We start from the raw sequence: 26,996 nt of genomic DNA, 5'->3' as shown, positions 1-26,996 counted from the left end.
TTTCTATTCTCTACCATCTATTTTCCCTCTTTTTCCCCTTTCTATTGTTTTCTTTTTCTTGTCTTGCTTATTTCCTTCTCAAAACATAAAACTAGAGGTTGTACATAGAATGGATTACGGTATAGATAGATAGATTAGATAGATTATACCTTTAATAATCCTTTTCAGGAAATTACAGTGCCACGACAGCTTCAAGACAAACATAACACCACACATTTCCTTAAATTGCTTCCATACTTAACAAGTTAAAATACGTTAAAATACAAGTTAAAATACAATTAATTTTAAAAAAGTGCAATTATTTATGCGCATTATAAAGTCTTATAGCAGCTGGTAAACAGGACTTCCTGTGTCTCTCCGTTTTGCACATTGGTGCAATCAGCCTCTGACTGAAGATGCTGCTCTTGATCACCTTCAGGGCATGGAGTGGGTGAGTGGGGTTTGTCATTATAGAACCTAGTTTATTTAGAGTTCTGGCCTCTGCCACCTGCTGGACCGTTCGTTGCTCAGCCCCGACCACTGAGCCGGCCTTCCTGATTAGTTTGTCCAGTCTGTTTTTATCCGCTATACGTGCGCCATCTCCCCAACAGGCCACAGCAAAAAACAGAGCACTGGCCACCACTGAATGGTAGACACTGCACAGTAGGGGTTGGCAGATATTAAATGACCTCAGCCTCCTTAAAAAATACAGTCGGCTTTGTCCCTTCCTGTACACCGCCTCCATATGACACTTCCAGTTCAGCTCACTGTCAAGCTGCACCCCAAGGTACCAGTGATTAGCGACCACCTCCACCTCAGTGCCCTTAATGGTGATCGGCGTTGCTTGAGTCCTCCTCCTCCCCCTCCTGAAGTCCACAACTATCTCCTTTGTTTTTTTGGTGTTAAGATGGAGGTTATTGTGTGCGCTCCACTCCACAAAGTTACTTATTATATCTCTGTATTCCTCCTCATTGCCCCCTTTAATGAGGCCGACAACAGCTGTATCATCCGAAAACTTCTGCAAAAAGCAGCTGTTGGTGTTACATTGGAGATCCGCTGTGTAGATGGTAAACAGGAACGGAGCCAGCACAGTTCCTTGTGGAGCCCCTGTGCAGCTCAAGATGGTGCCCGAGACACTGTTCTGTAGGCGCACGTACTGTGGTCTGAGGGAAAGGTAATCCAAACGCCACAGTACCAGTGATGGATCCACTTTCATCTTCTCCATCTTCTCCCCTAGCAGTCGGGGCTGAATTGTGTTGAATTTTGGTGATATTACTTGACAGGGATCGCGACGTGAACGCTTCTACCTTGATCCCTAGGAGTATGCGTGTCCTGTTTGGGAGAGATCATCCCATGCCAAGAAACTAGACCCAGCGTTGAATAACACCTGCCGCTCAATCACTGCTGCTTGAAGCCCACCAACATAAACAACCTGCACCTCCTCGCTGGCATCGCCCCTGCTGATGTGAGACGGGAAGTCGCCAGCCGAGTAGAGATGACCAAGGCCACCAGTGATGAACGCCACCTCCTCTATGGACGTGTACCCCCGGCCCAACGGCTGAAGTCCAGGAGAAGCTTTCTCAGCCATGTCCAGCCCCTAATAACATCACGGGAAGAAACCAGACTCCAACTATGGACAAAAAGGCTTGAGGACGACCCCCCTCCTACTGACATGGGTATCCCTCCTTCTGAAGCCCTCCCTCCGGGCTCAGAAGCACCATGGGTCCAGTGGAAGATGCTCAACCGCCTGAGAACAGGAACAGGGCGATCAAAAGCTGCCATGGCCAGATGGGGCTATGAAACTGGCCAAACCACCTGTGAATGTGGAGAAGAGGACCATACAATGCAGCACTGCCTTGTCTGCCCCCTACTACCCAACCAGTGCAGATCAAAGGATCTTGCAGTGTTCAACAAAAACGCAAAGGACTGTGTAAAGGAATGGGAAACTGTCATATAGCCAACTAGCTTCAAATACACGAAAAGAAGAAGAAGACCCTATTATTTACCAACCTAAGCATTCACGTTTGTGTTCTATTTGCAAAAAGAACTCTAGTGAAGCTACCTCTGAAGCAGGACCTCGACCACCGATGTGCCAGGTTCCTCTCCATTCTGACCTGGAATTATATTTGTTCATTGACCCAGCATTTACATTCGCCTAGGTCTACGTGATCTCCCGGTTCCTAAACATTTTAACTTCCCCTCCCATTCCCATACTGACCTTTTTGTTCTTGGCCTCCTCCACCCTCAGAGTGAGGCCAAATACAAAATGGAGGAACAACATTTCATATTTCGCTTGGGCAGCTTACGACCAAGTGGTATGATTTTGATTTCTCTAACTTCAAGTAAGCATTGTTTCGCTGGAAAAAAATCGCATAGGCCCTTATAGGAGTACCTTTTTCAAGAGGACTTCAATGATCCAAGATGGTGGCTTACAAGAAATTGTGTACCATTAAAGGGTGTTACTTTATCAACCATATCCTTATCCTGCTAATGTAAAAGAAATCTTAGAGCGAACCATTGATATCTTAAAGAAATGCTGAGTAGGAAGTTTGCCTTATAGTGCAGAGCCTGTGCTTTCAGTAGAAGTTTAGCAACTTGGTCATTTCCATGCAAGGACAGTACCGTGCCAATTCACTAAAGAAAAAAAAGAAGAAGCCAGCCAGCCAGATAAAGATTCAATTAGGATTTCTGTGATGACATCCAGTGGAACATGATCACAATTTTAAATGTAAGCAGTGATCTACTGTCACCAACATCACTTCTTCAGAGTTTCCTGGACAGAGGAGATAGGGGGACACCACCAACGTTTTCCTTTATCTGCTTCCAGAATCTTGACCAAACTGCTTTAAATCCACTATTCGTACACTCTACTTGAGAACAACACAAGTTCTTGGCAATAGAGGGATTTCTTTTTTGCCATTTAAAAAAAGGTGTGGATGTGCCTCTTACTTTATATTTTGTTATCTGGTTGAAACATAAGAGCATTGGCAATGACAATTAATTAGTCTTGTACAGCAAGTCGTCTTACCAGTCTAATTTTGTCCAGTGCTTCTGTCGTGTGAGAATGCGGGCGTACAGTTGGGTGGATAATGTAATATCTGAGTATTACTTTTATCCTGAAGACTGCCAGAAGGCAAACAGTGTCCATAAATCTTAGTACTCTGCGTACTACAATTTATGGATCCTCATTTGTCTTAGGCTTAGAATGGGACTTTGACCTGCACTCAATTTCCTTTTTGCAGTGACACAGTTAGTACAGCAGAAAACATTATCGTCAAAAATTAACCTAACTTCCTTTAACCCTTCAAACACAATCATTTCAGGAATGATTGTACTTTTGGTTTAGTTTAGTTTAGAGATACAGTGCGGAAACAGGCCCTTCGGCCCTCCGGGTCCGCACCGAACAGCGATTCCCGCACACTTACACTATCCTGCACACACTAGGAACAATTTGCACTTATACCAAACCAATTAACCTACAAACCTGTACGTCTTTGGAGTGTGGGAGGAAACTGATGATCTCGGAGAAAATCCACGCGGTCATGGGGAGAACGTACAAACTCCGTACAGACAGCACCAGTAGTCAGGATCGAATCCGGGTCTCCGGCGCTTCAAGCGCTGTAAGGCAGCAACTCTACCGCTGCACCACCGTGACACCCTCTTTTCTTCAGATTAAAAGTATTCATGTTTATTATTTCTCAAAATATGATCTAACCAAACAATGTCTGATTTTGAACTCTCCCCATTTTTATAAATGTTTCTAATGGTTGGTTCTAAAAATGGGCAAACTATTTATCTGTATCACCACTGAACATTGACTGTGAAATGCCTGCCTTAAAAAATGGAGCAGTTCCTTTCTATACATCAACCAAGATGAATAGGTGGGATGTGGAAATGTATGTATTTAGTATTCAGCGCACACGAATGATTTCCAGTTAGTGATATTTTTTTACACTTACTTTCACCTCCGCCTAATGAAAAAACACAATGTACCCGCTGAAGCTGATGTGTTAATTTAATTCTGGAAAAACATATGAGATAAATATGAGATTGGGGAGGATATGGAAGGCTTTAGGATAGATCTTAATGTTAAATGTTCTGTTTGCAATTGCATTTGGAGGGTGACAACATCAAAGTGGAATGGACAAAGAATTTCAGGAACGATTCGCGTACATTTTTCCACGTCGGCAGATTTTACATTTTATCTTGCAATAAAACACGTTGCATTTGTGGACAAAGCAAATTTAGTCGGCAGAACTGCCATTTTATTTCATTCTTTCTTCCAGTATTTTCACCTTGTTTCTGATTTGAAATTGCGCTTGTTCAGATAGAATGCATTTACCGTAACCTTTTTTCCCCTTTCTGACTGCAACGTTATTGCAGTTTCATTTCATTCTTGGATACTTTCATCTATTTTGCAGAAAACAACCTTATAAATGTTGATTAGCTGTAAGTCAGATCTGTCAGACACTTTTTCAGCCAACTGAATGCCAAAAGAGAGAAGATTGGTGTAAATTATGATTATTTATAGATTGAACACATTATGCTTAGTCAGCAACATTTTGTCCTGAATAGATTTATTTTTCTTAAATTGCATTTCCAATCCAGTGATGTACGTTGAATGATATGTTCACCCGCTACTGATCCATGGCCAGTGTTTATGAACATTCTGGTTAATGTTAGGTTGGAGATTAGCTGCAATTCTCATTATTAGCTGACATTCCTGCCACTGAAGAAAGGAATGAAATAAAATGGCAGTTCTGCCTACAAAAGTCTCTTCTTTTCTTTTCACACTTTACATGTTCTTTGTACCCTTCCATATCTCGTTTCACTCTCCTCCAACTCTCAGTCCGAAGAAGGGTCCCGACCCGAAACGACACCCATTCCTTCTCTCCAGAAGATAGACACAAAAGGTTGGAGTAACTCAGCGGGACAGGCAGCATCTCTGGAGAGAAGGAATGGGTGACGTTTCGGGTCGAGACCCTCTCCAGACATACTGCCTGTCCCGCTGAGTTACTCCAGCTGTTTGTGCCTATTTACAGAATTAGCATGTGATGCCTGGCTGTTCCATTGTTGGGTTTCTTCCATTTTTGAGGAAGTTACTCAGGAAAAGGAGCAACGAATATTTGGGAAAAAGATGGTAACTCAGATCCTCCAACTTATTCGGATTTTTCATTAAATCATAATTCATCTGTATTATAACTCTATCCACTCACTCAGCTGCATATCTTAGTCAGCAAAAATCTATTGGCTTAGATTTAAAATCACTAATTAAGCTTCCATCAATTGCTTTTAATGAGTAAGAGTTTCATATGTCTTGCACTCCTTTCATTATAAATGATTCCAACTTTTTTGCTAATTGGTCTGGACCTGATTTTAAACTTATAACACGTTTTGGGTTGAGACCCTTCTTCAGACTAATTGATGTATGCTGCCAAGCACTGACATATCACACAGCTTGGTCCACCCTGTGACTTGAATAGCAAATCTTCCTCCTCCAGAATAATATTGTTTTTGTTGTAACTGAACATTACACGTTAGGGACCCAGAAAGATTTATTGGCACCGTATTTCCTAGCCACTGGAAATGGGTTCATAAGTGCATAAGTCACAGGAGCAGAATTAGGCCATTCGGCTCATCGAGTCATGGATAGGACAAGAGTGATATGGGCCAAAGGCAGGCAGGTGGGACTAGTGTCGATGGGACATGTTGGTCGGTATGGGCAAGTGACCCATTGCATATGCCTTCCTTACTACTGATTCTACTTGTGAAGTAACCATTTGAGAATCCTGTACCAACACTCCCAAGTCCCTTTACACCGCCAATTCCTGAATCTTCTCCCCATTTAGAAAACGTTTGCCATCCTCCTTTATATTATTGGTTGCCTTACCTCCATATTTCATATTTTCTCCATGTATTGGCTTTTTAACCTCTGTTTCCTTTCAAAAGCTTCACAATTCTCTATTTTCCTACCAATCTTTGCAAAATTATATGCCTTCTCTTTTAGTTTTATGCTGTCGTTGACATCCCCTATTCGCCATGGTCTACCCATTATCCCCTTAGAATCTTTCTTCTTCTTTGGGATAAAAAGATCCTGGGCCTTCTGAATTATTCCCAGAAACTCCTGCCATTGCTGTTCCACTGTCATTCCTGCTAGTGTCCCTTTACAAATAAATTTAGCCAGCTCCTCCCTCATGCCTCTATAGTCCCCTTTACTCAATAGTAATACCGACATATTATACACATTCAAATCTTGCCAATTAGTTTATTTGTCCAATATTGTTCAGAATATTCTCCTGTCCTGGACATCGTGTCCACTAATCTGTATCGATTGCTGACCAACTAATTTCCTGAGTGGTTCTAGTAGGCACTTCACTAACACCTGCCGGAGGATGATTAGGGCTGTGCAGTAGATTTTAGTCCTGACAGTGAAGCCCGTGTCCTGTTCTTGATTTAAAATAGTCTGGCTGCATGGTTCTTTATTTTATATACTAAGATCTCAACAAATGACTTTTGAAGCATTGGCAAGTCACTTATACCATATTGTTGCAAGAAGTCCTAATGTCATGATGGGTCGGAGCCCTTGTCAGGTTTATCCTTTTCTTATTTTTCTGTCCTGCAACTCCATGCAGCATTCGTGTCGTCACTTCTTGCCTGATGTTGTTGCCACTACCCTGATGCTCTGGGTAATGCTCAATACTCTGGACCCACCATTTTTCAGTCTCTTTACCATGCAGGTTCCTGGGGCTTAAGTAAGCATTGGGATGTAAGGTTACAACTGTAGAAGGCATTGTTGAGACCACACTTGGGCTTCACTGAGGCACAGCTGGTAGAGCTACTGCCTCACAGTACCAGAAACCCAGATTTGATCCACACCTCGGGTGCTGTCTGCGTGGAGTTTGCACGTTGTCTGAGTGACTTCCTCCGTAAGCTCTGGTTTTCTCCTACATTCCACGTCTGTACGTTACATGGCCTCTGTAAATTGTCCAAGTGTGGAGAGAACGGAAGTGAAAGTGGCATAACATAGAATTGGTAGAAGTAGGTGATTGATGGGCGATGTGGACTCGGTGGACTGAAGGGCCTGTTTCCATGCTGTATCTTTCAAGCAATCAATCAATCAGTTGTAGTATAGTGTAGCCTTGCATCAGTTCTCGTCCAGCTAGAGGAAGGATGTCATCATGCTGAAAAAGGTCCAAAAAAGATTTACAACATTGTTACCAGGTCTGAAGGCCATGAGTTACAAGTAGAGGCTGAATAGGCTAGGAGAACCATATGAGGCTGAGTGTTTCCTTAGAGAGATATATAAATTCACGAGGAGCATAGGTAAGATGGTTTGTCATTCTTTTTCCCAGGGTTGGGGAGTTCAAGACTCGAGGGCACAGAGTTAATGTTCCTGAGATGGGGAAAATTTAAAGGAAATCTGCGAGGCAACTTCTTCACACAGAAGTGGTGGGTATGTAGAATGAACTGCCCGAGGAAGTGATGGAGGCAGGCACAATGACAACATGTAAAATACTTTTGTGCCACTAGTTTTCTATTGCTGAAGATTAGTAATTGGATTCCACACACATGATTTTACTTGAAATAATTTCTATATGTGAATTTGGTTGAGAAGGTTGCACACTTATAAAACATATTTTACTCAATGCTTTTGATTAGTTTGAACATTTGTCAGAAGATATATAATAATTTATGGAAAATAAGTTATTAATTGGTCAATATGTTGTGTCACAATAACAAGGATTCTGGATGGTTAAATCATTATAATCTGACACAAACTGTTCAAAAATTGTGTGATTCAACGAGCTGCAGGCTAGAGACTAAAATAAAACCAGTCTAAACGCAGAAACAGATTGCTATAATTGGATCTGTACACATAAAGCATAAAAGAGCATTAACATTACATCGATTTCACTTATCTAATCTGACCATGTTCCTTTCCCAACTGGCATCAATGACTGCTGTAGCATGAACTCCCTGGGAATTAACTGGAAAATAGTATGGTCTTGTTTTGTACTGAAAGAATTATTAAAATATAATAGACAGCTTAACTGAACCTTTGCAACAAATCCTACTGATGTACGTAATACATTGCATCATCCCACACTTAAGAGACTGATGAAAAATGCTGATGGTGAAATAACTTGGAACTTGCATTTTCATTAATTCGGGGATTCATGTGGAAGCTGGGCGGACTGCCACTGCGAACGTATGGTTTAGCTGGTAATGCTCTACCTTCCGAGTGAAAAACTATTGCTTTGAAACAGCCTCAGGTATTTAATTTCTTGTTCACCTAACCGGGTGAATCACCTTCTGGCCAATTCATAATGCTGAGATGAGATTTAAACTAAATTTAAGTAACCAGATAGACGATAGACACAAAATGCTGGAGTAACTCAGCGGGACAGGCAGCATCTCTGAATAGAAGAAATAAGTGACGTTTCAGGTCGAGACTCTTCTTCTGAAGAAGGGTCTCGACCCGAAACATCACCCAGTTCCTTCTATCCAGAGATGCTGAGCTCAAGATGGCGCCTGCCTGCGGCTACTTAAGCGGAGCTCCGGAACATAAAAGGCTCAACTACAACTACAACTTCCAACAACTTACCTGGATCAGAAAAACGGCAGAAATCGGTGCCGTTTCGGACAAGCTGCTTGAGCACCTCAAGGCTCTCGCAATTTCGCGATCTCCCGCAGCTGGCTGTGAAACTCCCGACCCGACTGAGGATCCCAGGTACGGTACCTGGAGACCCCGGGATGACCCCCAGAGCCGACGGGCTGGATCTTCCAGGAACAACGGAGCTGCAGCTGCCGACTTTGAGGGAACCCCCGTTCGTTACGGAGTTGGAGCTGCCGTCTGTGAGGGATTACCCGTTCCAGCGCAGGTTCGCAGAAACAGCAGGTACAGCAAGTACAGTACCTGGAAACAAAGGGGAAGCCTCCATTGTGTCCGGAAACATGGTCGACGGGCAGGACTTCAGGTCAGAATGAAGCGCTGGGGACTTCGGCCCCCTCTCCCTACTATCCTACTGGCCAAGTACAGTCCCTTGAAAACAAAGTGGAGGACTTAAGGGCAAGACTGCTTTACCAAAGGGAGCTGAGGGAATGCTCTGTGTTCTGTTTCACAGAGACATGGCTCACCCCCAGCTCCCCAGACTCAGCGGTCCAGCCTGAAGGGTTCTCCATCCACCGTATGGACCGTACCCTGGCATCTGGGAAAGGGAGAGGAGGGGGCGTCTGGCTCATGGCCAACTCTGCATGGTGCTCAGACGTGACAGTCCTGTCCAACTCCTGCTCTCCACACCTCGAACATCTGGCGGTGAAGTGCCGTCCCTTCTACCTCCAAAGGGAATTCACCTCCATTATCCTGACCGCGGTCTACATCCCACCCCAGGCAGACGTCTGTCTGGCACTGGAGGAGCTGCACGCCGTGGTCAACAAACACCAGACGTCTTACCCCGAGGCATTTACCACCATTGCTGGGGACTTCAATAAGGCAAACCTAAAGAAATCACTCCCTAACTTCCACCAACATGTCTTCTGCTGCACCAGAGGACCTAAAACCCTCGACCACTGCTACACCACCATCAAGAATGCCTATTGTTCTATCCCTCGCCCTCACTTCGGTAAATCGGACCATACTGCGGTGCTGCTTCTTCCTGCCTACAGTTGAAGAGAGCACCCCCAGAAGTGAGGACAGTACAGAGCTGGTCGGGGGGGGGGGGGGGGGGGGGGGGGGGGTGGTAGAGGAACAACTCCAGGACTGTTTGGAGTCTGTAGACTGGGCAATGTTCAAAGACTCAGCAACGGACTTGAACGAATACGCCACAGGCGTTACAGACTTCGTAAAGAAATGTGTGGAGGACTGCATCTGTACAAAAACCTTCCGAGTGTTTCCCAATCAGAAACCTTGGATGAACTTTGAGATCCGCACTCTTCTGAAGTCCAGACACAGGGCATTCACTTCCAATGATACAGTGGCCTACATGAAGTCCAGATACGACCTTGGTAAGGCCATCAAAAAGGCCAAAAGGGACTTCTGCTCCAAACTGGAGGATGAGACAGATGTTCGGCAGCTGTGGCGGGGCCTGAATGCAATCACCTCATACAAGGCGAAACCAGGAGGCAGCTCGAATGTCGGCGAAACATCACTCCCTGACGAGCTCAATGCGTTTTACGCACGCTTTGATAGGGAGAATACTGATGTGCCTTCCCAAGCCCCCATTCGCTGTGATGGTATTTCAGTCTCAGTCACAGAGGCCGACGTCAGGAAATCCTTCAGAGGGGTGAACCCCCGAAAAGCACCTGGTCCTGATGGTATACCCGGTCGTGTTCTAAAAACCTGTGGGGACCAACTGGCTGGAGTTTTTACGGACATTTTCAACCTCTCACTTCTGAGGTCTGAGGTCCCCTCCTGCTTTAAAAGGGCATCAATTATACCAGTGCCCAAGAAGAGTAAGGTGACGTGCCTCAATGACTATCGACCAGTGGCACTAACGCCGGTGGTGATGAAGTGCTTTGAGAGGTTGATCATGGAGCAAATCAACCCCTACCTCGACTAAAATCTGGACCCACTGCAGTTCGCTTACAGCCACAACTGATCAACGGTGGATGCGATCTCGCTGGCCCTCCACTCCGCTCTGGACCACTTGGACAACAAAAACTCATATGTCAGGCTGTTATTCATCGATTACAGCTCGGCATTTAACACAATCATCCCCTCCAAGCTGGTTACCAAACTCGCAGAACTGGGTCTCTGCGCATCCCTCTGCAATTGGATCCTCGACTTCCTCATTCACAGACCACAGTCTGTTCGTATTGGTGGAAATGTGTCAGCCTCGATAACAATCAGCACGGGAGCACCTCAAGGCTGCGTGCTCAGCTCCCTGCTGCACTCACTCTATACCCATGACAGCGTAGCCAATCACAGTGCGAACTCCATCATCAAGTTTGCTGACGACACCACTGTTGTGGGGCGTATCACTGATGGGGATGAGTCAGAGTATAGAAGAGAGATCGAGCAACTGTCCATATGGTGCCAGCACAATAACCTGGCCCTCAACACCAGCAAAACCAAGGAACTGATTGTGGACTTTGGAAGGAGTAGGAGGGGGACCCACAGCCCCATTTATATCAACGGGTCGATGGTTGAAAGGGTCAAGAGCTTCAAATTCCTGGGCGTGCACATCTCTGAAGATCTTTCCTGGTCCGAGAACACTAATGCAATAATCAAGAAAGCTAATCAGCGCCTCTACTTCCTGAGAAGATTACGTAGAGTCGGTTTGTCAAGGAAGACTCTCTCTAACTTCTACAGGTGCACAGTAGAGAGCATGCTGACCGGTTGCATCGTGGCTTGGTTCGGCAATTTGAGCGCCCTGGAGAGGAAAAGACTACAAAAAGTAGTAAACACTGCCCAGTCCATCATCGGCTCTGACCTTCCTTCCATCGAGGGGATTTATCGCAGTCGCTGCCTCAAAAAGGCTGGCAGTATCATCAAAGACCCACACCATCCTGGCCACACACTCATCTCCCTGCTACCTTCAGGTAGAAGGTACAGGAGCCTGAAGACTGCAACAACCAGGTTCAGGAATAGCTACTTCCCCACAGCCATCAGGCTATTAAACCTGGCTCGGACAAAACTCTGATTATTAATAACCCATTTTCTGTTATTTGCACTTCATCAGTTTATTTATTCATGTGTGTATATATTTATATCATGGTATATGGACACACTTATCTGTTCTATAGTAAATGCCTATTATGTTCTGTGTGCTGAAGCAAAGCAAGAATTTCATTGTCCTATACAGGGACACATGACAATAAACTCACTTGAACTTGAACTTGAACTTGAGAGTGACAGACAAGTAGATAGAGGGGCAAAGTTCCTCGACACAGGGGCAAATAGAACATGTTGTTTTGTGCGACAATTTTATTCAACTCTTCTGTGCGCGCATTGGCGTTTTAATTTCCTCTTCACTTTACTGACGTCTGTTGAGTCAGTAAATTAGATATTTCTAAAAATACTGTTCTGTGCACAGTTCGAAGATGTTGGAAGTTAATTCTGGCAACAGATACAATGTTCAAGCTGTGCATGGCCAAAAGGTAGAAGCACCCACAGAGCAACTTCTTCCACCACCTGTCTCCAAATGTCTTTGCATGTGCTCTGCAGCAGTCCCCTTATATAACAGAATGAGTAATAGGAAGCTGGTCCAGATCGGATCAGCTCACCAGCATATTGTAATATCTCATTACCGTGTCGGAGGCATTTCCTGTCAAAGATGTTGCCCTTCAGGTGAAATAATAAACCAAGGTCATCAGGGAGTTTATTGAAATAATGATTTGGAATCCTGTTCGCCTCTCCTCTGGGATGTAATTTAGCACCAGTCCAGTTTGACAGAATTAAACTTTGCTATGATGACTGCTCCGTGCCCTGAGCTAAATCAATGTGGTCAATCTCAGCTAGCTCCTAGTGTGAGTAAGTTTATAGTCTCAACCTGCCCATAATTTAGCACAAATTAGGCTTTGTTACTTTCTCGATAATATTGTGATTCATGACATAAGATAGTAATGCTCTTGTGCAGTAAAGGAATTTCCTTGGCAACTTGATAGTTATTGAATATTAATTGAGCTTTGAACAAAATTAAATTTGTGCACATGCACAAATTCCAAACTTACACCAGAAATACTTGTTGTTCTGTACAGATCGTTCAACCTTTCCCCGGAAAATCTGCTATTCTCATGTTTGTTCTAAAGGTCCAATTATTTAGGGTAAGAGAGAAAGGTCTGAAGAATGGTCCCGACGTTAAAACGTCACTTAAAACTTCTCTCCAGAGATGCTGCCTGTCCCGCCAAGTTACTCCAGCATATTCTTTCTATTTAAAGGATGATAATGGTCTAATTTGGAATGGTGGAATGGTGGAATTTGGAACAGCGGACAGAGTTTTGGAGTGAAGGGCAATGGATACATGGGAGGTCAGAAAAAAACATATTTTGAGCAGAGTTGCAGCTCTCTGACTATTCGTGGTGGAAACAAGGGCTCTCAAAGTTGGTGCTGGAGAAAAAGTAATTTACAGGGCAATTGGGAGGGATAGAAGATTGGAATTAGATAAATTGGAGCTAGCATGGGCTTGATGGGCTGAACGGTCGGCTTTTGATGGATCTATGATTCTGTGATGCTAATTTGAAGTATTAAAATTGGTTATTTATGAATTTATTGCCCATTGTTAGGGTCAGTCATTGAGTACTGATGATAATTCATCATCATTTAGTATGTTGCAAACATTAAAAAGCGTTCTATAACAGCTTTGAATAATGGTTATATCTGCTTTTTGATTGTGAATGACTTTATATATTTGAAATAAAGGCTATAGCGCAAGGCTGTTGCACAATGAATTCAAAAAATGTCACGGATGTGACAATGTATTAATCACATAAAATGTATTAAACTGCAAAAGGCTTATTTATATACAGTACCAGGGGACATTTCCTGCAAAAGGAATATTACCATTGATGAGGCTGGATACAAGACATCTGAGATGCTTACTGTGAGATTAAAACTGCAATATCTCTTTTAAAGAAGATGATTCTGGTTCAGTTTTCTAGTGTGAAATTCAATCAGTCATTTTATTGTCTTTATTTTAGCTTCAGTCGACTGAAGTCAGTGCAAAGATTGAATAATTTTGAAAATGATAGGGTTGCAATTAAAGAATAGAATTCAGATATGAATGTGCAATTATTGTGTTTGGGATTTTCAAATTATCTAATAATGATTAGTGAAATTATTATCTGCAAGTTGAACAAAATATACAGTAAAGAGCAAAGCTCAACGTATATTAACTTAAAATTTAATATATTTTGCCTGGCAAATAAAATAATATACCTGCTAGGGAAAGAAAAATCTCAAATAGGTATTCTTTGCCACATGTACATTAGGTTTGGTGATATCTATCATATTGGAATTGAAGTTACAATAAATAGGTTAGTGGGCTTATGTGGAGATCACAAAGTTTATGGAGCTTCACAATTAGTTAGATATTAATTATTACTAGACTAAGTGGGACCCGTTGGGTCCCAGCATCACACGGGAGGGCTGGTCATCCAACGCAATATTCCACCTCTCCACCAATTCTAATATTGGTGGCCAGTTGGGGGGAGGCTTTCTGGAGCGCTAGTATGGGTGTTATGGGCTGAAGCGACTGGTTTCCAGAGGGCTAGCATGCAAATTGTGCGCCAAATGGATTCTTGGGCTGGCGTCTCAGTCAATCAAGCCTGTTGTGCTGGCAACTCACTCACTCACGGCTGGTGGGCTGGTAGTTGACTCACGGCTAATCCTTGAAATTCTATTTCAAGCAGGGTATAAGGCCACCAAATTCAAGTGCAGTTTCTTACCACTTCTAGCAGGGTGCAAGGCCACCAAATTCAAGTGCAGTTTCATGCCATTTGAAGTAGGGTGCAAAGCCACTAAAGTCAGCGAGTCGTGACCTCTCCCTCCTCCATCTTGCAGAGACTGAGCCACACCCACATTTCCGGGTTTTATAACCCCTCCCCTCCCCCGACCGGAAAAGGTGTGGCTTTCATGGAGTGATTGACAGGAGAGAGATTCTCAACATTTAAAAAAAAACTAATAACACTTTTATTTCTCATTGATGGGAAGAATTCTCTGCACCTGCTCAGCGGAGGGGGACTGAGTAAGATGGCCAAAAATCACAGCCGTATGTGGTAGCGTTTTATCTAAAATCAATATACAATGCAAACATGAAGTGCATTTACAGTAGTGCCTTTTAACTTCAAGCCAAAGCACCCAAGCCACCATTTGCAGTAAGTAGTGCCTTTCAACTTCATGCCACCATTTGCAGCAAGTAGTGCCTTTCAACTTCATGCCACCATTTGCAGTAAGTGGTGTATTTCAACTTCAAGCCACACCCAAGCCACACCCAAGCCATCATTTGCAGAAAGTAGTGCCTTTCAACTTCAAGCCATTGCATCCAAGCCACCATTTGCAGTAAGTGGTGTCTTTCAACTTCAAGCCACACCCAAGCCACACCCAAGCCATCATTTGCAGGAAGTAGTGCCTTTCAAATTTAAAGCTCCCGCCGCCATTTGCAGTAAGTAGTGCATTTCAACTTCATGCCACCATTTGCAGTAAGTAGTGCCTTTCAACTTCATGCTACCATTAGCAGTAAATAGTGCCTTTCAACTTCAAGCCAATGCACCCAAGCCACCATTTGCAGTAAGTAGTGCCTGTCAACCTCATGCCACCATTTGTAGTAAGTAGTGTCTTTCAACTTCAAGCCACAATTTGCAGTAATAGTGCCTTTTCTACTTAAAGCCAAAGCACCCAAGCCACAATTTGCAGTAAGTAGTGTCTTTCAACTTCAAGCCACACCCAAGCCACAATTTGCAGTAAGTAGTGCCTTTCAATTTCAAGTCAAAGCTCCCAAGCCACCATTTGCAGTAAATAGTGCCTTTCAACTTCAAGCCAAAGCAACCAAGCCACCATTTGCAGTAATAGTGCCTTTCAACTTCAAACCAAAGCTCCCAAGCCACCATTTGCAGTATGTAGTGCTTTCAACTTCAAGCCAAAGCACCCAAGCCACCATTTGCAGTAACTACTGCCTTTCAACTGCAAACCAAAGCACCCAAGCCACCATTTGCAGTAACTACTGCCTTTCAACTGCAAACCAAAGCACCCAAGCCACCATTTGCAGTAAGTAGTGCCTTTCAATTTCAAGACACACCCAAGCCAAGCCAAGCCAACCAGGGGGGGGGGGGGGGTGGAGGAGGAGGGAGGGAGGGCTTTCTGGAGTGCTAATATGAACCATTTTATAACCAATAGACATTTTTTTGCAAGCTGTAGAACCAATAGACATTTTTTGCAAGCTTTAGAGCCAATAGACATTTTTTTGCAAGCTTAGAACCAATAGAGACATTTTTGCCAGCTTTAGAACCAATAGACATATTTTTGCCAGCTTTAGAACCAATAGACATAGTTTGCCAGCTTCAGAACCAATAGACATATTTTTGCAAGCTTAGAACCAATAGAGACATTTTTTGCAAGCTTTAGAACCAATAGACATTTTTTACAAGCTTTAGAACCAATAGAGACACTTTTCGCAAGCTTTAGAACCAATAGACATTTTTTTTGCAAGCTTTAGAACCAATGGATATTTTTTTGCAAGCTTTAGAACCAATAGATATTTTTTTGCAAGCTTTAGAACCAATAGACATTTTTTTGCAAGCTTTAGAACCAATAGACATTTTTTGCAAGCTTTAGAACCAATAGACATTTTTTTTGCAATCTTTAGAACCAATAGACATTTTATGCAAGCTTTAGAACCAATAGACACATTCTGCAAGCATTTTAGAACCACTAAGGGCACTTACATTTGAGTAGACACGTGTTCAGTGTTATTCACAGCTCAGAGAAACATGACCCTCTGCCTTCCTCCATCTTGAAGAGTGAGTGAGGCACACCACTTCCTTGTTTTATAGTCCCTCCCCCCTGCCGCCAGCAGGGGCAGCAGAGAGAATGGGGAATTTTGTATAAACATTAATATCTCTGTCATTTTTAATCGACGGGAAAAATCCTCGGCACACATGTGGCGGAGTGGGGCTCTGAGCAAGGTGGCCAAAAATGACGGCCGTAGGTGGCAGCGTTCTCTCGGAAATCGCAGCACAGATGGCCAAAACCGGTCAAGAACAGACTTTTAGTAATATAGATGTTATGCTCCACTTTCATTCAGTAAATGGGCGGCAAGGTGTTGCAGCAGTAGAGTTGCTGCCTTACAGCGTTTACAGTGCCCGAGGACTCGGGTTTGATCCCGACTGCAGGTCCTGTCTGTAGAGAGTTTGTACGTTCTCCCCATGGCTTGTGTGGGTTTTCTCTGAGGTCTTTTGGTTTCTTCCCACAATCCAAAGACGTACCGGTTTGTAGGTTAATTAGCTTGGTATAAATGTAAATTGTCCCTAGCACATTAGGATAGTGTTCATGTGCAGGGATCGCTGGTCGGCGTGGACTCGGTGGGCCGAAGGGCCTGTTTCTGCAATGTATCTCTATGCTAGATTAAACTAAACTAATCTAGTTAAGCCTAGAGGCAGATACAGTACATTATATCTGGAACCATTAGAGGTTCAGCTGCTGAACTAAGTAAGTTGATTTCAGCCGGGTAAATATTAGGGATGCTTTAATATCATCAATGCCTTAGATTAAAGAGAGGAAAATAAGTCAGTGTCTGCGTAACTGGTTGCTACTCAGTAATCCCTGCTCTAGGTCATAGTCATACAGCACCGAAACAGGGCCTGTCCCACTGTACGAGGTAATTCAAGAGTTTTCCCGAGTTTGCCCCTGATGGATGTCTCGTAGAGGCTCGTACGAGTAATGGTAGGTACTCGGGAAATCTGGTAAACTCGTGAAATGTTTTCAACACTGTGAAAAATGTCCACGAGTAAAAAAATACTCGTGATGAAAAAATGTGTTACTTTTTACTCGTACGAGCCACTACGAGACATTCTCCGAGACAAACTACTACGGACCCGCTACGACATTCTCCGAGTTCGAATCAGGGGAAAACTCGGGAGAACTCTTGAATCACCTCATAGAGTGGGACAGGCCCTTTAGGCTCAGGTTACCCATGCCAACCAAGATGTTCCATCTACACTAGTCCCACATAGTCTGAGTGTTATACCTGTGTAACATGATGTTGAATATAATTTTATTGTATACCTCGACAACCAGGTAAATGTCCAATATTTACTGTGACTGTAATGAAAACAAGAAAGATGATGGCAAGCAGAGAGTTGTGCTCTAGAATAGGACAATTGAACAGCAGCAGCATGAAAGACAATAAAAAATACATTTATTCCATTCACTTGTGTTATTGTTACGTAATCCAGAAGAGTTATTGGTGTTTCTCGCAGCATCTGTACTTACATTGTTTACAAACTCGGTAATGAATAATTTAATGCTAAATCCATGTTTGTCAAAACCACCCCGAGCTACCTTAATGCTCGATTATGCAGCCTGGTTACTCTAATGAGTAGCATGAGCTAGGAAAACTCTGCAAATCCACCAATGTTTAACTAAAAGGGACTTGAGAACATCTTACTATGAGCGCAAACATAAGATTTCTGCACTTAAATGAAGATGTCTATAGCTTCTGAAAAAAAAAGTGTTCCAACCTTTATATACCGGCCAACATGTCCCACCTGCCTGCATTTGGCCCATATCCCTCTGAACCAGTCCTATCCATGTACCCGTCTAAATGTTTCTGAAATGCTGTGACAGTATGTGCAAATACGTATGAATTTGTGAGCAACTGATAAAGTACGTATCACCTGAACACCTTCATTCAATGGCTGACAATGTGGACTCCATCCTGTGAGTTGTGCGCAAGAATGAACATGGTGCATGTCTGTTCTCTGAATAGGATGCCCTTTAGATGGAGATGCATGGAACTGCAGATGGTGATGCTCTTTAGATCGCTAAGACACTATGTTCCTGGGATAGTAATGCACAACACCTGATAAGAGATTTTGACTCATATCAAATGTAATGCCACTGTTTAAGAAGGGAGTGAAGCAAAATAATGGAAATTATAGGCTGGTTAGCCTGACTTGAGTGGTTGGTAAGAGATGAGTGTCCATTATTAAGGATAAGGTTTCTGCATACATGGGTGTGCTTGATAACATAGGTCAAAGTCACCATGGATTGTTAAGGAGCGTTCTTAACTGACAAATCTGTTGGAATTCTTTGAGGAAGTAACCATACAATACGATAGAAGTTTATTGATCAGGAAACTGATCTGCCAACAGTCATAAAAATACAAAATACATGTAACATGAAATTAAAGTGATAAGGGAGAGGCTTGGGGGATTGCAAAGACTGGGGAGGGAGGTGGGGGGGGAGGGGGGGGGTGGGGGGTGGGGGGTGGGGGGGGGGGGTGTCAGTCTCAGTCTACCCCAGGGCAGAAGGGGGAGGAATTGTAACAAGCAGGATAGACCAAAGGAGAGTCAGTGGATATTGTTTATTTGGATTTTCAGAAGGCCTTTGGTAAGGTGCCGCATGTGAGGCTGCTAAAGCGAAGAGCCCATGGTATTAGACGCAAGCTACGCGCATGGATAGAAGATTGACGGCCTGGCAGAGAGTGGGACTAAAGGGGTTTATTCTGGTTGATGGCCAGTGACTAGTGGTGTTCTGCAGGGGTCAGTGTTGCATCCGCTACAATTCACGTTATATGTTAATGATCTGGATTATGGAAATAATGGCTTTGTGGCCACGTTTGTGGATGCTACAAAGGTAGGTGGAGGGGCAGGTAGTGTTGAGAAGGCAGGGAGTCTACACAAGGACTTGGACAGGTTGGGAAAGTGGGCAGAGAATTGTCAAATGTAATATTGTATACCAAAGTATATTCTCATGCACTTTGGTAGAAGGAATAAAGGCATTGACTATTTTCTAAATGTGGCGAGGTTTCAGAAATTGGAGGTGCAAAGGAACTTGGGAATGCTGGTGCAGGATTCCCTAAAGATTAATTTGCAGGTTGCATCCGTAGTAAGGAAGACAAATGCAATGTTAGCATACATTTCCAGAGCACTGGTATACACTGTAAAAGCAAGGATGTGATGCTGAGATTTTATAAGGCACTGGCCAGACTGCATTTGGAGTATTGTGAGCAGTTTTAGACCCCATATTTGAGGAAGGACATGCTGGTGTTGGAGAGGGTCCAAAAACGATCCAAGGGTTGATTAAGTTAATAGACACAAAAAGCTGGGTCTATTCAGAAAGGTCTCGACCCAAAACGTCACCTATTCCTTTTCTCCAGAGAGAAACGAGCTGATTTACCCCAGCATTTTGTGTCTATCTTTGGTTTAAACTAGCATCTGCAGTTCCTTCTTACATGCTTGATTAAGTTAATGTATGAGGAGTATTTGGAATGGTCATTGGGTATTTTTAACGTGGAGATTGATAGGTTTTTAATTATTATGGGTAGCAAAAGTTTTGGGGAAAAGGCAGGAGATTGGGGTTGAGAGAGAAAAATGGATCAGCCATGATCGAGTGGCGGAGCAGACTCGATGGACCGAATAGCCTAATTCTGCTCTGTCTTATGAACATATGAACAACCAACTCTGTGTAACATATAGACACAAGAGACTGCGGATAAAGAAATCAGGAGAAAATAACCTGTGACCTGCTGAGTTCCACTGATAGTTTATATCTTGCTCGATATAAATTCTTTAATGATGTTTCACTTATTTTACTGCGAGTGAAGACCTTCTGCGATGATTGGAATATTTTTGGGAGAAATTCATCTTTTGTGATGTGTGTCATGAGTTAACCTCCACGACTGACACTTCATTCCATCAAATTCAGGAGTGAAATACAATGTAGCACAGAAGGCATTAAATGAATTCACATTGTCACTTTGCTTATTGGTTATCTAAAAACTGACTAAAATGATCTGGAAAGTTTCAGGCATCGTAGTGCGGAAAGATCTGTGGATAGAGACAGGCTCCCTGTCAAATGTGCTAAACATGCTCGGTCACAATGTGGGCATGTTCTATTGAAGTTAGTGAAACTTCAGCAGCAGAGTTCAGTACACAAACAATGCCAAAATTAGGGCATTCAACAGTGGACAAGGCTTAGCCCTGATATCAGTCCTGGCTTTAACTTGGATTTTGTCTGCTCCAATCTCTCTTCAATGCATGCCGCTGTGCAAGATGCATTCACAAGCTAGATATTGCTAGAATCTGCAGCTTTACTATGCAAATACAAGCCAATAATGGTGTTAAATCTAACAATACACCTTTCATTGACGACAGTTAACTCTAAACTGACAACAGTGTACGATGCCAGAATGTATAAAATTCTGGCACATTCTGGGAATATCATTGGGTTCTCAAAGGCACACATGCAGATGGCAATATTCATGATTTGTGTTATTCCTATGGACAATTCTTTATTTGTACCCATGTGGAATTCAGATCTGCTGAGCTCTGATTATCCAATTTATTCTTCTGGTGTATAATGAGACCAACTGCAGACTGTAAGCCAGTCCGACGGGACTGAACAGCATAGTAATCTTGCAGCAGTATTACATTGGGTTGTCAGGTAGAAGGATCTTCAGTAAAATAGGCTGTTCCCTTATTGAGTAGTGTTTATTTCTTGTCAAGGAATAGTTCATTTGAGTTTAAAAATATATTGTTGGCTGCTGGTGGCAGTCTACGATTGATAACTAACTCATCATAAGAAATGTATTGGCTTTCTGATTATCAAATAAGACCACTTTCTGGGACAAAGCTTGTAATCAGTCTGCAGAACACTAGGGAAATAATCTCTCCTGGTTAGATTGTCCAGTTACTTATTTTTGATTGAAAGGTAGTTCACGATGGTATTTGCCATTTCCTTGATTAATTCACTGTTGGTAGTTTTTATTTTTTTAATCAAGTGGAAGCCCAGGAAATGTTTTTTTTACCAAATCCCACTTGTCAAGGTCTGTATTTCAGCTGGGATATGTTCGGGAGTTCCTCGTTTTCCAAGATTTGATCATGATCCAATTTAATTTGCAGTAAGATTTTAAAATAATTTAATACTGGCTGGAATATCATTCATCAGTGTGTTGCTGGTGCCAGATTTTAGATTGGGCCATGATTGGGGTGGATGGTGGGGATGAACAAGCACATTTGATGATCTTAGCTTTAATAGTCAAGCTTATTAAAAGAACATTAATGGATTTACCGTCTAATAAGTTGAACATAAGGACGTCTTCTTGCAGTAAACAGTCTTTGGAGAGGCTAGACCTGGAGTATAATGGGCAGGTTTTGCCTGTTTACTGTTGTATAGTGAAGGGTATACTTACCATAGAAAGAATATGGTGAAGGTTTACCACACTGATTCCACTGAGGGTGGGGGTGTTGCATGTAGAAAACTTAAGGGCCTGTCCCACTTGCCGATGATATCCATGACTGCAGGCGTTATATCAGGGTCGCCAAAAGAATTTGAACATTTCAAAATTCAGTGGTGACAAAAAAAATGTTGCGACACTTGAAAAAACACCGCGTGTCAATACGTCATGACGCCGCATCACCGCCGCGTCACCGCCGCGTCACCGCCGCGTCACCGCCGCGTCACCGCCGCGTCACGGCACAAATTGTTCGGTGACTTGATATGTCAGTCAATGATGCCGGCAGTCGCCGAAAAAATCGCCGTGGAACAGGCCCTTTAGAAGACTGCGAGTGTGTAGGAAGGAACAGCAGATGCTGGTTTGAATCAAAGATAAACACAAAGTGCTGGAGTAACTCAGCAGGACAGGCAGCATCTCTGGAGAGAAGGAATGGGTGACGTTTCGAATCGAGACCCTTCTTCAGACTGACACATGTCACAACTACACTGGTTATAAGACTGAGAGGTGTTTTACAAAATCTTGGCAGCACTAGGCAGACTTGTCCAATCTGGACATGGGTCATAGATACAGTCGTAGAGTGATACGGTGTGGAAGCAGGCCCTTCGGCCCAACTTGCCCACATGTCCCAGTTACACTAGTTCCACCTGCTTGGGTTTGGTCCATATCCCTCCAAACTTGTCCTATCCATGCATCTGTCGAACTATTTCTTAAATGCTGGGAAAGTCCCTGCCTAAATTACCTCCTCTGGCAGCTTGTTCCATACACCCACCACGCTTTGTGTGAAAAAGCTACCACTCCTATTTTACTTGACTACGTGAAGAGCCCGCCAGCCCGCATGAGCGTCATATCATCTAATACATGGCGCAATGACTGGCTGGCAGGCGCGCTGCTCCTCCAGCGGTAAGTTTTCAAACCCTGCAGGTAAGATTCAAACTTATTTTCAGGTTGTGCTTTACTTGCAGGAAGCTCTTTTATAGAGTTCCTGCTGACGGTCTGGGGTCGAAATCCTGACGGGAAAACCCGGCTATGGAGACCGTGCAGAATCCCGGCTCCACGAGGGAAACCCGGCTCGGGGAAACCGGCTACGGAGACCGGGGGAATCCCGGCTCCACGGGTGAACCCGGCTAGGTGAAAACCCGGCTACGGAAACCGCGGGAATCCCGGCTCCATGGGTGAACCCGGCTAGGTGAAAACCCGGCTACGGAAACCGCGGGAATCCCGGCTCCATGGGGGAAACCTGGCTTGAGGAGAAAACCCGGCTACGGAAACTGCAGGGAATCCCGGCTACGGGGACCGCGGAAAATCCCAGCTGCGAGACCGCAGGAAACCCGGCTACGGGGACCGTGGGAAGACACAAGACCGTGGGGAAACCCGGCTCAGGGAAACCCGGCTACGGGAACCATGGGAAGACACGGCTATGGGCTGCAGAAGTGCGGGCAGCCGGCGGCGGTAGTCGCTGACAGTGTGGTCAGCGACTTCAGACTCCGGCAGCCCCGAGAGGTTGTGCAGCCAAAACAGAGTCTGAGAGGCCTGGACTGAGACAAGTCAGGCCAGGAGGGTTCCCCTCCGACATGGGTACGTCCTCGGACGTTTTTACCCAGATGGAGCATGGATAGCGTCCGCAGGGCGTTCATCCCACTGAGGTGATGCTTCATCCTGATATGGTCATTGGACATTGCCAGACCAAGGGTACAAGCTTTGTAAACATCAGTCACCTCACGTCACATAGTACCGGCAGTGAACAACGCTATCTGGGGAGACTATGGATGGCGGGCTATCGGATGTCCAGCAGGATGCCCTGGCGTTGATGTGCAATGCACACTTCGGAAAAACTGCTTTCAGAAGAACGCCATCAGACCTATCTTAAAAATCCCAATTTTGCAGGCTTATGTAAGCCCAGCAATGTCCAGCCGCCAAATCTTCTCCTCGGGAAAGACCAAGCCAAACAGGTAAAAAACCTGGATGAGGAAGACACCATTTCGGCGACAACACCCCTACGCCTCCATCGGCGGTAAGCGGTTCATTGAAGCTGGTGGCAGCTTGTAAGCTGATTCTCTGGGCAGTGGACTTTCAGGCCAAGGCCCAAGCCAGGCCTCAGGGAAAATGTGCAATCCATGCATCCCAGCAGTCCTATCCTCCACATCAAGGACGAAAATGAAACCCGCATCAGGGGCCTTTGTGCTTACCATAAGACCACCGGTAACCATGGAGATAGGTGGGTCTGGTTATTTCCGAAACATGGGGTGTGTGGAACAGTTACAAGTTGGTATAGATTACACTTGTTTTTGCACGAATGACGACGGATAACTTCAGATCCGTTTATAACTGACAAGATGACATCAGATCAGTTTATACTGCACGGTATACAAGGGTTCCAAATGGGGTCACACATCTACAACAGTACATTAGGTCACCTGGAGCCTTAGAGGCTCTGAACTAGCATTGTTTGTTGGTTACAAAACACCTTATACGTAGGTATCAGTATAGACTATCCCCAGGTGATTAAAACGGGGTTTGGCTTGTGCTGGAGTGAACACTGATGTTTTCAAATCTCACTCCACCAGGGCTGCAACAACATCAGCAGCGAGGGTTATGGATGTTTTGCTGGACCACATCCTAGTGGCTGCAGGATGGTCAAACAAGCGAATTTACAAATGTTTTATAACAAACCCATTGCCAGACCGAGGGTATTTGCCAACTCTATTTTAAGTTCTGTTTTATTATTCCTCCTGGATGAGTGGGATTACTATGATCATCATTTCATCATTAAAAAGCATCAGCATGTTTAAATCTATGACATGCCTTATTAAATTTCACTCATCCTTGGTCAACTGATGCAGTGTGTGACGCATGGACTCGTGTCCACGGCATGAAATCACAGAGCTTTGAAATCTTCACGTAGTCACTCACGTGACTCCGAAGTAAAATAGTAAGATTAAACGAGAACTTACCAGTTTGAAGTTTGATCTTTATTTTATGAGGAGTTACGATGAGGGATTATGTGCCCTCCACTCCCAACCCTCTCTCATAATGATCACTTGGCAGTTCTAGTTCTCTCCAATCTTACTATGTTCAGTTCAACAACTGTTATCTGTGACTTCACACCACTGCTTTGAAGATTGCCGCACATGCGTGCTGGCGGGCTCTTCACGTAATCCCTCATCGTAACTCCTCATAAAATAAAGATCAAACTTCAAACTGATAAGTTCTCGTTTAATCTTACTATTAAATCTTTTCACCTTCACCTTAAAGAATTGTGACTTTTTGAAATAAGACACTCGGATGCTGAAGGCTGGTTGAAATATAAATCTTTATTGGTAAAGAGAAACAGATATTCTCTTGGGGACTGTCATGATATAATTCCCAAACTCAAAGTACATTGGGTTTATACATGTTTTAAACACAATAATAAACATTTAACTACAGTTTCAATGGCACACACAGGCGACAGTAAACAATTAATTACACGTTTGATGGCTTTTATTATCAACTAAGCGTTAACATTTTAATTGTTGGCAAGTCACTTTGCAGAATCACATATTTACAATGGGGACATAAAGTAATTGACAAAACAATTCTGAATATTCAGACATCTTTTCTGGGACACAATAATTAGACAATAGACAATAGACAATAGGTGCAGGAGTAGGCCATTCGGCCCTTCGAGCCAGTACCACCATTCAATGTGATCATGGCTGATCATCCCTAATCAGTAACCCGTTCCTTCCTTCTCCCCATATCCCCTGACTCCGCTATCTTTAAGAGCCCTATCTAGCTCTCTCTTGAAAGTATCCAGAGAACCGGCCTCCACTGCCCTCTGGGGCAGAATCAATGAACTAAATCAAATGGACTGAATGGACTGAATCAAATCAATGGACTAAAAGCTTTTGCAGACAGGGAACCCTGACACCCAACAATATTGCGTAGGAAGGAATTGCAGATGCTGGTTTACATTGAAGATAGACACAAAATGCTGGAGTAACTCAGCGGAACAGGCAGCATCTCTGGATAGAAGGAATGGGTGACGTTTCGGGTCGAGACCCTTCTTCACACTGGGAGTCAGGGGGGAAGGAGACACAGAGATAAGGACGTGTATGTCAGGTGTGAAAACGAGACATCAAAAGGGGATGAGGATTAAGGTAAATGTAGAATAGATCATTGTTATCTAGGAGAAGGTTCTCCCATCCAAGAATACTGTGGTGAGAGTTATACCACTTCCCCAATTATTGAGAGACAAACGTGCCTGTGGCCAGTCTTTATTAGTCAAGTGACAAAATTAATCTGATCTGGAAGCATCCTTTATCGCCATCACAATGGTGTGAACTAATTTAAGACGAAGATTTCTGGTTTGATGTAGGCTAATTAATATACTAATTTGTCTTAGTAGACAGTCTGTCTGTTTGCAAAGCTGTCCTGTTCATTTAAAACTGATTGCTGCCTTCAATGTACATTAGTACAGATATTCTGAATGGTTCTTGTTTTGAATTAATTGCTCCTACTTCCATATGATTTTATAACCCCTGAATAATCCCTAACAATGGGAAAAATATTTAACCTGTCTGGAATGAGGTGCAACAATCAGATTAGACAACAGATAATAGTCAATAGACAATAGACAATAGGTGCAGGAGTAGGCCATTCGGCCCTTCGAGCCAGCACCGCCATTAAATGTGATCATGGCTGATCATCCCCAATCAGTACCCTGTTCCTGCCTCCTCCCCATATCCCCTGACTCCGCTATTTTTAAGAGCCCTATCTAGCTCTCTCTTGAAAGCATCCAGCTTTCTCCACCTCCCTCTGAGGTAGAGAATTCCACAGACTCACCACTCTCTGTGAGAAAAAGTGTTTCCTCGTCTCCGTTCTAAATGGCTTACTCCTTATTCTTAAACTGTGGCCCCTGGTTCTGGTCTCCCCCAACATCGGGAACATGTTTCCTGCCTCTAGCGTGTCCAAACCCTTAACAATCTTATGTTTCAATGAGATACCCTCTCATCCTTCTAAACTCCAGAGTGTACCAGCCCAGCTGCTTCATTCTCTCAACATATGACAGACCCGCCATCCCAGGAATTAACCGTGTAAACCTACGCTGCACTCCCTTAATAGCAAGAATGTCCTTCCTCAAAT

This window comes from Amblyraja radiata, chromosome 19, assembly GCF_010909765.2.
Source record: "Amblyraja radiata isolate CabotCenter1 chromosome 19, sAmbRad1.1.pri, whole genome shotgun sequence".
In the NCBI taxonomy this organism is placed as follows: domain Eukaryota; kingdom Metazoa; phylum Chordata; class Chondrichthyes; order Rajiformes; family Rajidae; genus Amblyraja; species Amblyraja radiata.
This window is presented reverse-complemented; position numbering follows the sequence as displayed.